Source organism: Episyrphus balteatus, chromosome 3, assembly GCF_945859705.1.
Source record: "Episyrphus balteatus chromosome 3, idEpiBalt1.1, whole genome shotgun sequence".
NCBI lineage: Eukaryota > Metazoa > Arthropoda > Insecta > Diptera > Syrphidae > Episyrphus > Episyrphus balteatus.
In genome coordinates, this window is record NC_079136.1 from 128,408,251 (window position 1) to 128,422,544 (window position 14,294).

General features: G+C 28.6%; 1 protein-coding gene across 4 annotated transcripts in view; it reads right to left on the reverse strand.

The window, feature by feature from the left end:
• LOC129913732 (protein rolling stone) overlaps positions 1–14,294 on the reverse strand; it is a 160,552-nt gene that overhangs the window by 105,829 nt on the left and 40,429 nt on the right. The window contains exons 1-2 of one of the 4 annotated variants that reach the window (XM_055992546.1): positions 11,651–12,048; positions 10,566–10,953 (exon numbers count right to left, since the gene is read on the reverse strand). The exons of 1 other annotated variant lie outside the window; for it this stretch is intronic. The gene's annotated coding sequence lies outside the window, so the exon portion shown is untranslated. Of the gene's footprint in view, positions 1–10,565; positions 11,330–11,482; positions 12,049–14,294 lie in introns of those variants that run through there. 2 more of the 4 variants (XM_055992547.1, XM_055992545.1) reach the window with 2 other exon arrangements.

The following is a 14,294-nucleotide window of genomic DNA, read 5'->3' on the forward strand; positions in this document are numbered from 1 at the left end:
TACACATGATTTTTTTTTCTCAGATTTTGATAAACACGGCTGTTCTGATTTCCATTCGAATTCTATTTTCTTCTCGCCCGTTTTCAAATTTCCATTAATTTTTCGAAAAAAGAACAGATCTACAATCCGATAAATCTTTGCTGTTTTCACTCCGGGTAGTAAATTGCTACCGGAAAACAAAAAAAGTCGAATGGAAATCAGAACAATCGTTTTGAATCCGTACAGATTCAAATTTCATTTCCGTTTTCAAATTCGAACGAATCTTATTACAGCCGTGATAGTGTTTGTTCTTTGTGAAATAATGAAGAGGCATTTTTGAAAAATGGTTTGATGCCGAATACGGCTTTTAAGAATTTTTTTCGATGCTGCAATTTAATGTGAAATATTGTCACAAACATTTTCTAATAGATTTTCCAATTAAAAATGTCAAAATTTCCTTTGCGCACAAAGAGAAGTTTTGAAGAGTACTAGAAAATATATTTTCAATGGCAAATTTTCAGCTGTTTTGAAAACAACAGAAATTTCAGAAAATTTTGTATGAAAAAATTGGAAAAAACAAGGATATTCTACTTTATTCCGAGCCTCTTTCATTTATTTATAAATGACCTATTAGATTTTCTACCTTATGTAAAAGTAGCTTGTCGATGATGCTATTTCATTGGCAGGTTACGGAGCTTTTGAGTTAATTTTAATAAATTAAATGTGATGATATTTGGAAAATGTTCAGGTCTGGTAAATGGAGTTTAGTAAAAATCTATAAAAAGTAAAAAAAAACTTGGGAAATTCTGCCAAACTGGTTGAGAATTGATGGCTCCGTAAAGTGGAACTTTTTAATATTTGTAATTTATTGCAATTTTTCAATAATTTTCGGTGTACCTACTCAGGTAATGCACTGAAAGATTCTGACACATCAGCGTTTTCATTTTTTTTTTTTTTTTTTTTTTTTTTTGAAGTGAAAACTTCTTTAGTATCGTAGTGATTTGAAACAAAATGAAACGAAAACGCGACACGACTTCAACTTGTTATAACTTTTTTGTTTTAATAGATAGATGGATAAAATTTGTACTGTAGATAGGTAATTAAATATATTATAATTGTACAAAATTTCAATTAATTTCATAATTCGGAGATAACGGTAAAAAGATGTTCTTTTCCAACACACGTTATATCTTTTGATCTAGTGCACATACAAATTTGATTTAACTTTAATACGCATGCTGATAACATAACCTTTTATTTGATATATCACACATAACGGTACGTGTTCTACAAGTTACACAATCTTAAATTGAAAAAAATTTAAAAATACCTCAAAATACCTGTGGAGATCTGTTGGCGATGACCAGCTACCGGTGTAGGAAGTACCGTAATCTCAGTCTGGAAATTCGACATGGTTGACTTTAAAAAAATTCTAACTTATCTTGTAGACATCTTTGAAATAAGATTTATACATCATTATACAAGGTGAAACAATAAGCTTTCACATGGTATACAATTTTTTATAGGTTGTCAAACAAAAAAATTGAATTAATAGCATGAGAACATAAAAATAAATGTTTTTTTGCTTTTTTTGATAAAATTTCATTGAGTTTAAAAAATTCTAGCTCTTTTTGTAGATGTCTCATAGACTTGATCGATATATATATTTTAAGCTAAGACAATAAGCTTTCAGATGATATAAAATTTATATAGGTTGTCATATAAAAAACATGGATTTGAAGGTGATAGAATAAAAATAGGTAGAATTTTTTCTATTTTTTTTTTTAAGAAAAATGATTTTTTAAGGTTTCACTTCTACCACGTGTGAATTGCACATATGATTTTTTTTTTTTTTTTGAAAAATCAGGTAACCAAAATATGGGGCTCAGTTTTTTGCGAAATATGTCTTTTATTTTTATATATTTCGATATTTCGTTAAGGCTAAAAAGTATTCAAGTTTTCAAAAATAAAAGTTTTTCTTTTTTAAATGAATTGATTCAATTACGAAATTTGATTTTAACCACATTCAAATAAGAGTGAAAAGAGTTTTCAAATTTTGTATACCTACCTACAATTTTTTGTTTCAAATATTAATCAATTTTCAAATTTCATTGTTATCTTATTTTTCTTTTGTTTTATGCCATTTACAGATTAATTTGTTTGATTTTTTTGTATATCATACATTTTACTTTATATTCAACTATACAAATATTATATATTATCTCTTTCTATAGAACATGAAAAACCCTCATCAAAGGCCTCTTCTCAAAGCCGGATAACAAAGATCCAAATCAAATGTGTATTGTGTTGTATTGTAAAATCTAAATTCCTGTCCACCATCACAATTTTGTGATTCATTCATCCAAGTAACCAATTGTAATCACTTAAGTGTGGTTAATCTTTGTATTTTATTGTGCGTGAGATAATGGCAGATACTATATATATCTAATATAATCTATAGGTAGGCATAGAAAGATTCAAAAAGATACATAATACATAAAAGCTGCCTCCCTCTGTCAACCCCCACTGCATTTTATTTCCCACCCATATATTCAATGGCTTTGAATTAATGTGTGCACACCATCCACAAAGAGACACACAAAATGCCAATATACAATGTAGAACCAAAAAAAAAATTTAAATGCACGACTTGGTCGCACATTATTGCTCTTTTATGGCTTTAATAATGGACACCTTGGGGACGACTTAGATTTGTGAAATTCATTTAAATAGGAAATAAGGGAATTTGGCGTATTTTTAGAATAAAATTCAAAGAAGAAAATTCAAGGTTAATGGCGGATTTCTTCGCGATATGTTCGAGAAATATAAAATACAAATTGGCAACTCTGGCCTTTACGTATACCTTAAAAAACCAACCAACCCACAAATGCCAAACAAAAGAGTAATAATTTTTTCATAAGAATTACACAATTCACTGGCACACAAATTTTTGACCAAAAACAAAGAGAGAAAAAGGCTTTAAATTTAATTGAAAGGATAATAGATTGGATTTTAAGCTTGCCTATAGGCTGAGTGAGCATTGAGGACGATAAATGATGAGCAAGAGCACCCTCAGAACAATTTCTTTTTGGGATAACAGACACAGAGGAAAAGTGAGAATGCAAATATTGGCACAGATACTGATGATGAATATGTAAAATTTATGTGTGAGTGAGTTTTTAATTTTTTCATGAATCTCTCGAATTGAAACAAAAGAATTAAAAAGGAAACTCACAGTGGCAAAGGATAAAAACAGGATAAACCTTCAATAACTTTGTCGAAAAAAAAACAATTGAAAATAAGTCATCTCTCTTCTTTGTTGAGTTAACACTTTTTTTTAAATGGCTTTTGTTAAATTATATTGCTTGTTACCTTAATCAACAGGACATCAAACATATTACGAAAAAAAAAAGACAAATTGACAATAAAATAAATTTTTGTTCGATATTTTCTTTTTAAATCAATGCAATCATCATTGAATTGATGAATCTGATCCTTAATTTAAAAGCATTCACAAGCAAATAAATTCAATTCGATTTCGCAGAATTCGATCGAAAAGCGAGTTGTTGTCGAATCTGTCCAAGGTCAATCAAATGAAAACAGTTATTTAATTAGGATTGATCCATTTTTATTGGTGAATATGCAAGCAAATTGTTATATATTCAAAGCGAATTTTAACACAGCACATTTTTATATAGGTATATATTTTTTTTTTTAATTTTCAAAAGAAGTCTTTTTTTAGCAAATTGTGAAACAGAATTTACAGCTTGAATTTATTTGGAATGCGATTAAACGTGAAAATATTATTAAGTGTTTCACGAATTTCAGTTTGAGCTGGATTTTGTAGAAAATTAATAATTTATCTGATCGATTTTTGGAAATCAATTTTCCATTATTCCACACATGACGGATTGCAATTAAGATATTTTTGCAGAGCTCATAATAATGTGTAAAGTTTTATGCGGGGATTCTATGTAAGGAAGAGTTGACGAATTTTTTTTTAAACCCTGTGTCGGCACACGGATGCAAATTTGGCCTAACAAAAAATAAAAAGTGGTCACAAAAAATTGTCTTTATAAGGGTGAAATTAAATTTTTTTGGAATTTTGAAAACAATATTCGAATTCCTCGAAAAATTCTACATCAATTTCATATATGGTTCTCTATAAAATAGTGAGACCGAAAAAAGTTCTAGAGACATGAAAAAGTATAAACCAAATTCGCAAAAAAGAGGTGTGCCTACAGAGAGTTAAGTTTCTCTGATTTTTCAGCTAAGCTGTTAAGAGTTATTTATATGCCTAAACTTCTAATGGATTTAATCCATTATTATTCTGAAAAATACTGTGGAAAATAACTGTTTTAATTTGGACTAAAAATATTTTTCACTACTAACATAGTTTGAAATTTCAATTCCAATATAAGCAAATTATCCTGAATTATCAGAGGTTATTTAATCATAGGAAACTAAGAGGGTCACTGTGGCGAATGCGTAACTTTTAGGTATGTAACAAACGCAAGATATTTTTATTTTTATATTCATATAAATATAATTAAATAAATTTAAAATATTTACGTTAAGATTGTTACATACAAAAAAGTTACGCATACGCCACAGTGACTTTCTTACTTTCCTCTAATTTAATCACTTATTGAATAGTAGAACCATCTGAATTTGTTTGGCCATTAACTTACTGAAAATTATACGGTTGCAGAGTAAAAATTTTGACTGTGGGTTCTAACGGAGCTTCATAATTTGTTTTCTTTTTCATACGCAAAAACACAACTTAAATCACAAAAATTTTGGCTTGGATGGTGTCATCTTTATTTTGTACAAAGTGAACCAAGGAAAAAAAAGAGAATTCGGAGATAACGAGTTCAAGTTAATACGTTTCCATTGAAACTTATGGTGAATATTTTTTTGCGAACAAATGACAATTTGGTCAACGACAGAAATTTAAATGTTTGAAAAAAAAAAGTAAATTATGGGAATTTTTTAGTACAAAATTTGTTTTTTTTTTTATATATCTAATTAACGTTGATTTGCATCGATTTCTCGGCGTGGTCAAACGAAAAACGCTTAAAGTTTTGATAAAAAAAAATAATTTTTGGGGATTTTAGAAAAAGTTCATAAGTATTTTGTATGAAAGATGGTGTAAAAAAAATTGTTTTTTCTATATTTCCTGAATGGACAAACGATGATTTGTGGTGCGTAGCAAGAACTCGAGATGGACAATCGAATGCAATGGGATTTATGCATTTATCTCTAAACTTGAGAGTATTAAACGAAAATTTAATGTTGACAAACATGAAAAAGGTGTAAAAACAAATAATTAAAATTTTGAGGTCACAGTTCTGGCTTCACGGAGCTGAATGCATCAAATGTGCAGATTGATATTTTTTTATAACAATTTCATGATCTGGGAATTTGTATTTGAAAAAATTTAAATGGATACTTTTTTGTGATATGATTTTTTAAAGTTATTTGTCGTTATTTTTCCAAGCATACTTGATATTCGGGATATATTTTGAGTAGGTAATAAATGACCATTTTGAACAAAAATAATCCAATAACTCAAAAAAAACTTTTAAAAAATCGTTTTTTAGGCAAACATTTTGACAAAAAAGTTCCAAGTTTTAAAATTTTAATGTATAGTTTGGCTGCTGGGAAAGAAAACAATTTCTTAAAAATCAATAAATAAGGGTATTGTCCTTTTTGAAAAGATAAAATTTTTTAATATTTTTGTTACTTTTTTTTTAACTTGTTTGATCTTTTAAAAAATTCTAAAAACATAATATTATTGAAAAATTGAGAAAACTATTCAACAAAAGAGAAGAAGAGCTTATTTTAGATGTTTTAAATAAAAAGCTAGAAGATTCTTTATTTTTAGACAAGAAAATCGAATTAGGCTAATATTACATGAAATATGGATCTTTTGTCTTTTGTAAAAAATCTTTTTCTTTCCAAGTCAACAAAAAAAATTTAACTTTTTTTTTTCTTTTCAATTCTAGTTTAAAAGCAAATATAAAGTATTCACGTTGGGCGCCAATTACTTAAGTTGAGATTTTATAAATTACTTTCAATAAATAAACTTGTTTTATCTCTACTTTTGAAATGAAAAAAAATTCTTAAAAAGAATCTCCAAAATTCCTATTATTCTTACCATGACAACTTATATTACTTATATAAAGGTCAAAAGATGATGCAAACAAATACATAATTTCTTTTATTTTAAACTTCATACAACGAAACAACAATTTGTCTTCTATCTCTATCAAATTTATTCATGACGCAAAATGTTGGTTGGTTGACAAAACATCAAATATTACAACTCATCAATTTAAGCTGAAAGTAAAAAGGTAGATAACTACCTATCGCACAAATTCCTTATGGAAATGATGATGGCAAGTAAAGGACAATGATGCTTGTAGTATACCTATAGAATTTCAATTCTATTAGAAAATGACTGACAAATCAACTCAACTATGACGTCAAACCTTAAAGGATCTCTCTCATCCTTCTGGTTTTATAGGTACCTATACAAAGTGATCCAGATTAAAGTAAAAATCGTCATCATCACTAAATCAACATCACCACCAGCATTTCCTACACTCGCCATTACCATCTCCAACGTAAAATATATTTTCTTTTTATTTTATTTTGTTTTGTTTTATCAGGGATATAGTATCCCTTATCCTTAATAAAAATTCATCCCTTTATAAACCATACATAAACACTAGAGTGACCGCAAGAAATCGATTTTCGAAATTTGGTCGGGGGAACCCCATAAAATGTTCCGCCATTGCAGATTTTTAGATAGCCAAAATTTCAGCTCGATTGGATAACTCTAAATGGTGCCGACACTCGCTCAAAGTATCAAAAATCTCTGTTTTTTCACTGTTTTTCGAAGAAAATTAGCTCTAGCTCCCAAACAGATCGGGTTATTTTCACTTTTTATATATTTAATTAAAGGTAGTGTTGCTACACATAATTCAGATGCTAAATTTGTTTAGTTTTACTAAAAAAGAAAAATTTTGTCATCAATTTAAATTTTCAGTACTTACCTCAAAAAGAGCTGAAATGCAAACTCGATTTAAAATGAAACTTTTTTTTTAAACTGTTTTATTTAAAAAAACGAAACATTTAACAGAATTCTAAGGCTGTTTGTGAATTGCGTTAAATAGTTAACACTGTGTAAAATTTTTGACACTATTGAGGTGAACAAAAAAATTTCAGCTGTATGGCTTATTGTTTAATATTTTTCTCTGCCTCTTTTCTGCTATGAAACTCCTTTTTAATAAAAAAAAAAAAAACAAAACAAAACCATCTGCAAAAAAATTTAACTCAAATTTAACCAGGTCCCAATAAATTTTTAACAGCTGAAAATTTTTTATTCACCTCAACAGTGTCAAATATTTAACACTATGTGAACTATTTTACGCAATTCACACACGGCCTAAAAAACAAAAAAAATAACATCGTGTTACATTTCTTATACATAATTAATGAAGTAAATACTAAAAAAATTTAATCAACAGATTTACAAAGTAGTTTTGGAAGCATCAGGATACAATTTTCGGCACTCACTGACTACTTGAAGTACATATTGTTTTTGTTCCTCATCTTCAGTTAAAAGGTTATTAAAATCCGTTATTAATTTGACTCCTCTTTCTGTCATGTCATTTACGACTTTAAGTGATTGCACTTTTTAAAAGCCTTCTTTAAAATGCGGGTTTTCGGGCCAAAGATTTGGAGGTTCTTTGAGAAAACTTGTGTCTGTTTTCAATCGGCTGAAAAAGTTCAATGTTTCTTTGTTCACAATATTTTTTAACCCTGCTGTGACAAATTGTTCATCTTCATGTGTCTGTAGCTTTGGATTTACTTTTCTGTTGGTTTCCGTTTCACTGGTTTTCAAAATTATGTTGGCCGTTTCTAATTTTGTTCGCCATCTGGTAAAGTTAGGTCAAAGAACGCCAGACCTGCCTGCTCTGAACTCAAATACCATAAATGGTTTGAGAATTTAGCAAGAGCCTTCTCTGAAATATCTTTGTCTATCTTGCGGTATTCAATGCAATTACGCAAAAGATCAAGATCTTGTTTAGGAGCCAGATAAGCTCTTGGGGCATTAAACCAAGCAAAAGTTTTTTCTTGTTGAATGTAAGTTTGATTTTGAAACTACAAAGTCAATTGGATTTTGCCCTAGTGCTTCTATTGTAGCTATAATTGTGCGAGAAGCATTTCGATCAGATGCCTTACATCGATCCAATAACAAAGAAAGTTTCATTGTTAATAGCTCTTTCACCCCACGACTATACCTCATACTTTTGCTACCCGAGGGCCAAGAGATAGAGAAACATCCATTCTATCCCAATCCGCAGAATAAAACAGTTAAAAAAAAGTTTAATTTTAAATCGAGTTTGCACTTCAGCTCTTTTTGTGGTAAGTACTGAAAATTTAAATTGATGACAATACTTTTCTTTTTTAGTAAAACTAAACAAATTAAGCATCTGAATTATGTGTAACAACACTACCTTTAAATAAATATATAAAAAGTGAAAATAACCCGATCTGTTTGGGAGCTAGAGCTAATTTTCTTCGAAAAACAGTGAAAAAACAGAGATTTTTGATACTTTGAGCGAGTGTCGGCACCATTTAGAGTTATCCAATCGAGCTGAAATTTTGGCTATCTAAAAATCTGCAAAGGCGGAACATTTTATGGGGTTCCCCCGAAAAAAAATCGACAAAAAATTTTTTCTATGGGAGTTGCGGTCACTCTAATAAACACACACAAACAGAAAGGTAATATGTTGTGAAATGGGGGGTCATACTTATAGTATAATATAATTATAGTGATGTGTACCAGAAGCCAACATAACGTACGTTTTCATTTTGGTCATCATTATTATCCTGATGTTTATAGGTTCCTACATATACCTATATCCTGGACATTACATCCAGATACAAATATAAAAATAAATAAATAAACAAAAAAATCCATACCGAAACAGAGAGACAGAAAAAATAAAAAAAAAAAGTGGACAGAGTTATGGGTATAGTAGCTATAGGGTCAAATCTGCATTGTTAATTTATCACCACCTGGCAGATGACAGCTGCAATTTTTTTCATTCATTCTCTCTTAATTTAGTCCTTTTTTTCCTTTAACCATGTTGTCCTACATAAATAAAATTGCAACCAGCAATTATCTTCTTTTTTTTTGCATATATGCAACATTGATTGTTATCTCTCTTTTGATAAACCTCAGGATGAATATAAATTTAAAAAAAAAAATTAAGGACATCATATTATCATACCACGTGGCAACTGACGATAAAAGTGAACTGAATAAAAAAGAAGGGAACCTAAAAATTCACAATTTCATATATATACACAAAATCCCTCCTTAGAATTAAAAATGAATCCTTACTCGCTCAGTTAATAAATAATTCATTTCAATTGAAAGCATATTCAGTTCAAAAGAAGAAGATAAAAACAACAACAAAATTAAATTAACCTCAAGACGACGATAAAAAAAAAATTCTCCCTTAAAAATGATTTGAAAAAAAAAAAATACATATATATTTGCAGATTTATAGGGGAGAGAAAATTTATATAAATTCAAAAGGATTTTACCACAAGTTTCTCAAAAAGTTATTTTTATTAAAAAAAATAAAATTATTTTCTTCTCTAAAAAAAAAACTCCTTTTTTATGAAGGATATTTTTTCTCTGCTCATGTATACTTTCTTCTACCCCAGATAAATCTAACCATGATGAACATAAAACACAAAATAAATTATTTATCATCAGCATGAAATAAAAACAAAATTATTTACAAGGATTTGCAGGCATGGGAGTGAATTTTACAAAAAAAAAAAAAAACAGGACCTCTCTTATATTTAAGTATTTTTTTTGCAGACAAAAATGGTACTCAATGAAAACAAATTTTTTTAATTTATATTTTTCTTTTTATATATATTTTTTTTTATACATATTTTTTATTTTTTATTAAAAACAATTTTTTTTTTGAAAAAAAAAAATTAAATATTACGGAGGTCCTTTTTTTATTGGAATCACTCCCATTGCACCAAATTTTTTTTAAAAACAATTTTTTCAATAAGATTGTTTTTTTTTTAAATTTTTTATTAAAATATTTTTTTTTTTTTAACTTAAATATTACGGAGGTCCTAGGTTTTTTTTGTAAAAATCTATCCCATCACTCCAATTCTGTTTTAAATAAACAATTATTTTAAGTAAAAAAATATAGACAGACATATTCGAAAACTTGACTTAAAAAATTGTGTGTTCGATTATTTTGTTGTTTTTGTTTTCAATACTTCAAGGACAACGCGGCAAAAGAATTTACCTTGAAGGACTTTTCAAAAAAAAAAAAAAAAATACAAAAAAAACTTTCTCTGAGTGGGTGTGCATCATATCTTTTAAGAAATTAAAAAAAAAAAGGGAAAACTTTCTTCTGACAACAAAAAAAAGAAAATTCGAAAAAAAAACTTTCCCGTCGAATCTTTAGATAAAATTTTGAGTAAATTTGATTGAGAAAATAAGAAGAAGTAAGAAACACAAAAAAAAAACTCACCTTTTCTTAAGGACAAACTGTGTGAGAGAATAATAGCAGGTTTTTTTTTTGTGTGTGTGTGTTTTTGTTGGTATTCCTTTTTAGAGAGGTAATTACAGCTCACAGATACTGCTACTTTCGATTGTAATAATAATGATGATCAATAGTGCAGCATTTCTTAAGACCATACCCTTTTTTTTTTTTATTTTTTGTAAATCACTTTAAGATACTATAGATACGTTATAGATACTTTTGTATCTTTTTTTTTATTTCTTTAAACTGTGATGTCGCGTGTTATACTTTTTTTTTTTTTTGGTTAAGTAATAATTTTTTCACTCACACTCAAACACACACGTTTGATTAATTAAATTAATTAAGGTATGTAGGCGAAAGTGTAAAGATACAATATCTATCTCCCAGAGATGGAAAAGTAAAAAAAAAAAAGTGTAATTAAATTTTTTTTTTTATCGAAGAAAAAAAAGATGCAATATCTGTTAGTTAGAATTGAATCTGAAGATGAAGAAAAAGAAAAAATACAAATTAGAAAAAGAAATTGGTAAAATAAAGAAAATTCTGCAAAGATGAGATGGATACACTTTGAAGATACTTTTGTATCTTTTTTTTTTTTCTTTTGCACTTATTGCCGGCTTTGCTTCTTTGATGGGACAAATTCAACCTTCAGAATGAGATTACTCTTTTTTTATTTTTTTTTTGTTTTAATTTGTTTTGTTGTTGTTGGTTTGTGTTTTACTTCTTGACACACTCATTGGGAATTTCTTGAGAAACTTAAAAAAAAAAAAAAATGAGAGAGGTTTGTAATAACGATGATGATAATGATGATATTGATGATGATGACCAAACAGCTGGGCCAGGGTTAAGATGGCTTTAAAATTGAAGAATGCGAAATTCAAAAAAAAAAAAAAAACAATAATCACCACTTTTTTTTGTCAAAATTTTGCACACAAAGAAAATATCCTTTTTTTTCCAGGATATTGTATCTCAAACCACAATCCAATTGGAAGGATTAAAAATATAATTTTTAAATAAAAACAATTTGTTGGTTTGAAATAACACAGAAAAAAAAAACACACAAGACCGGAGCGCACCTTCTACGTGTGTGTATGAGAAGTATCTTTGAGGTTCTGATGTTCTGGCAGCGTCCGTTCGAGATACTTAATGGAAGTTTTTTTTTTTTTTTTCTGGACACTGATAGAAATAATTTTTTTTTTCTGTTCGTTCGTTCGATTTTGTATTGTTATTAATTTTTTTTTTATTATTATTGAAATTATGAATTTTTATTTGGTTCCGTGAGATGAGATTTTTCTATGCCTGCAGTGATGTTGCACTGATATACACAATTAAAGTGGAGAGTATTGAGTGTTGTTTTGTACCACATCCACGAGAAGAAGCAGAAAAACACATCAGCCAGAGCCAGCGGGAAGAAGGTGATATAATAAAGCCCGTCTATATACAGTACAGGGCTTAGGTTTGGTTTTGGTTCTTGTTTCTTGTTCCTGATGTTGAAGAGAGAGATTTTGGTTATATTACTTTTTTCTATTAAGGAGGGTGGATTTATTTGACTCTCATATATGTACTCTCATTTTCTCTGGTCATTTTCTAAAAGGAGAACGCGCAGGTTTGAACTTTCAAGCTAGAACCTAGAATTCCTTTTCTTGCCTTGATTATGCCTAGTTTTGTGTGTTTCCCAATATTTCTCTCAAATTTATTGAGAAATTCTTGAAAATTATAGAAAATTCTCTCTCTGTCAATTGTTTTTCTGCAAAAAGCTTTTAATGTTTGGAGAAAGCTTTTATTCGATTTTATTTAACATTGAATGAAAATTTTTGTTTATATGTGTGATATTTTTTTGTTGTTGTAGAAGAGAGCAGCAGGGATATTGCGCTTTTTTCAGCTTCTTCAGCTTCTTCAGCTTCTTTTAGCTGCTGTATAAGGTACTGGGTAGTACTTTCATGTTTTACATCTCACAGAGAGAAGTTGTGTGTGTCACATCTCAGAAGTAGGAATAAATTGTCCTTTTTTTTTTGCTCAGCAAAAATAATAATAAAAAGTAGCAGAAGAAGAAGAAGAAGAAGATGTTTCTTAGTGAGATGGTCTGGAAAAATATGACGTCGATAGCGGAGCTCTGGTAGAACCTTTTTTTCTTGTATTTTATTTTGTTGTTGTGGTATATAATTGAATAATGAGCAAGGTTAGGGACGTGCAAGGAATATAAAAACACAAACACAATAAATGGGGAGCTTTTTTAATTTTTTTTGGTATGCCGGTTAATGGTTACCACGAGAAAGTGATGATGAAGAAAGAAAAAAATATATGTATTGGTACATAGATTTTTTTTGGTTAGGAAGGTAATATAATATTCCTACTGGATAGTAAGAAATGTTGGTAGGTATAAAGAGAGAATGATACCTGGGTCAATTTTTTTTCTGTTGAGCATTTGTATTATTTATTTGTGGAAAGTGTTTTTTTTTTTTTGGTTTATTTCATAATTAAGGTTATTTTATTGAGGAAATTGATTTGTGCAATAAAAAGTGAAAGGAAATAAAGTTTGTTTTGAAAGAGAGAAAAAAAAAACGAAGAAGTAATTTGATATTTTGATGGTAATTTGATGTTTTTGACAGAAATTAATATCGAAGATTTTTGGCTTTTGGTTTGATTTGCTTAGGATCACTTAAATATATATTATAAAATTTAGAGTAGTGAAAATCATAACTACCTACTATCCAAAATTGTAAACTTTTTTTAAAATAAGGAACTTGTTTTAAATGTTATAGATATACATTTAAAGTGATTCATCGTTTATGTACCTACTCTATGCAGCAACTACCTACATGGATAAAAAGACCCCCTTAAAACAAACGGATTTCTGCATAGTATTTTGCCAAGATGACTTTCATCGTAAATTGAAATTCCACTTAATTTAAGATAAAAATCTACTTATTTTTATGAAATTTTCAGCAATTTTGGGATTTTTTGGAATTTTTTGGACACCAAGTGCCGTTATACTTTTCGTATAGATGTGAGTCCAAAAATCTCGAAAATTTTATCTAAAAAACTGTTTATGGATAGGTTTTCGAGATATGACTTTTCAAAGTTTTTTTTCCTTATTTTTCCCAGCATGAATAGGAAATTTATTTATCTAAAAATTTTCAAATTTGGCTTGCTTTTCAAGTTATAGACAAAAACTGAAAAAGTAACAAAAAGAGTCGAAAATATTGATCGGTACAAAAATGGTCATATCTTTATAACTTATCCTATCCATATAGTTTTTTAAGAAAATTACATTGTTATCTTTGCTAGAAAGTGTATTACACATACAAAATTTAAAACTATGTAGACTCGAAGGATTTTGATTTTTTTAAAAATGTTTTGATACATTGCACTTAAACATCTGGAGTGACGCTGAAAAGTTATTCTAGTGTTTCTTGCTTATTTATTCAGCTTGCTTACAACGACAAAAACTTTAAAAAATTATATCTCGAAAACGTATATGTACATCTTAATTTTTTTTTTTAAGTGATTTCGAGTCCCTGAGGTCAAAGTACGTAAGTAAAAAATAGTTGGATTGAGTGTCCATATTGGCTGTTAATCAGTGTAATCCGTCTGTCTATCTGCCTAAACCACTTAAGCGATTTAGTTCAAACTTGATAGTTATGTATTTCTCTTGGGAGATTCACTAGAGAGGAATTGAATTTTTTTTAGAACCAAAATTACCGGTAGGTACCTACCTCC